Raw genomic sequence first — 1810 nt, 5'->3', positions numbered from 1 at the left:
AGGCAAAATTCCTTGAGCATACCAAAAAATTTTTGCCATGACCTTTATTCTTGACTGGTCCACTTTTGCTTTGACTGGACCACTTCCTCCTCTTTGTAGCCGTTGCTTTGATTGTGCTTTGTCTTCAAGACAGTACCAGGAAAGCCATGCTTCATCTCCTGTTACAATTCTTTGAATAAATGCCTCAGGATCTTGACCTCACTTGATCTCACTTGGATAATTTCCACTGAAAGTTCTGCTCTTATTTGTAGCTGATCTGGGCACAACACTTTTGGTACCTATCAAGTGGAAAATTTGGTCAATTTTAACTTTTCAGTCAGAATTGTGTAAGCTGAACTAATCGAGATGCCTACAGTGTTGGCTATTGTTTCTACTGCTAATCATCAGTCTTCTTCAATTAGGGCATGAACAAGATTAACTTTTTCCTCACTAATTGATGTGGATGGTCTGCCACTGTGGCCTTCATTTTCAACATCCTCTTGCCTCTTCTTAAAACAGGTTATCCATTTGTAAACTGCTAATTTCCTTGAGGCATTTTCCCTATAAAGTTTTCATAAATTGTCATTCTTCCACACAAGCTTCACCATAAATTTGAGGTTTGTTTTTGCTTTAATTTTAACAGCACTCATGTCGCTCTGATGGGGACTCTTCTCAAACTAATGTCTTATTTTTTTTTAGTACCTCAAACTAGATCCTGTTCAGTTATGTTATAACAACTTAGTTTATTTTGGCACAAAAAATTTTTGAAATCTATGCATAGTGTTTTCATAATACTCATTTTCCATGAAGTTTTTGAAGACCTCTCATATATCTCCATGAACCTGGGTCTCAGAAAGGGTGGGGACCATGGGATGGGGTGAGTGAAGGACGTGAGGAGAGTGTGGAGTTGTGCCTTGGCCTTTGTGGGGAAGGGGAAGAGATGTTTACCAAGACACTTGAAAGGATTGTTGATCGCTATTGGCAAGCAAGCTGAGTTGGGGTGCCAGGCTTTCCAAATTAGAAGCACAGAAGGAAGTGGCAGAGCCATGAAGTCTTGGGCTAAGCCATCAGGGTTTCTGGGCTGAGCAGAAAAGCCTCAGATCTAATATTTGGGAAGTTTCAGGTGACAGAGAAGGGAGACAAAATCCAGGCTCTAGGCAGTCATAGCATTAAAATCTTGCCATAACTTGAGCTGGGAAGGGCCATGGAAGCTTTGTTTCATCTCTGTATCTTATGAATAAAGGATGAGAATATAAGAGAGTTGGGCAAATTGTCCCAGATATTCTGCAGTCAGGGTTTAGAGTCCTAGCTGTGCTGTATGGCCTTGGGTGAGAGAGTTACTTTATCTATAAAACAGAATTAATAATGGTCATATTTCATGGGGTCACTGGGAGGATTAGGTGAGTAATGCATGTAGGATACGTGGCATATTGAGCCAGGGTGAGCTTCAGTGCCAATGTGCTATTATATTATAACTACTACTGACAAGATCTCACAGCTAACTCAAAGCAGAGACAGGACAAGAACCAAGGGTTGGTATCATATTCTGTTTCCCCACCCATCAACTTTCTTTCTGAAGAAAGGAGAAGAGCATCCTAATAGCAAGAACCGACAGTAAAGTCACCAATGGACAATAACCCAGGCCTGGAGCCAGAAAGTTTAGAAATTCTTAAAACCAATTACAAGAGCTTTCTCCATTTTCTTTCCTTCTCTTTGCCTTCTGGAATGATAGGTCTTGTGGGGGAGGGCAATTTAGGGGTACACAGTTTTGTAGAACTATGGAAGGCACCAGGGGTACCCACCAGCTGGGTAATTCTAGTTGTCCTAAAAC

This window comes from Hylobates moloch, unplaced genomic scaffold (genome assembly GCF_009828535.3).
Source record: "Hylobates moloch isolate HMO894 unplaced genomic scaffold, HMol_V3 SCAFFOLD_16, whole genome shotgun sequence".
Lineage (NCBI taxonomy): Eukaryota > Metazoa > Chordata > Mammalia > Primates > Hylobatidae > Hylobates > Hylobates moloch.
This window is presented reverse-complemented; position numbering follows the sequence as displayed.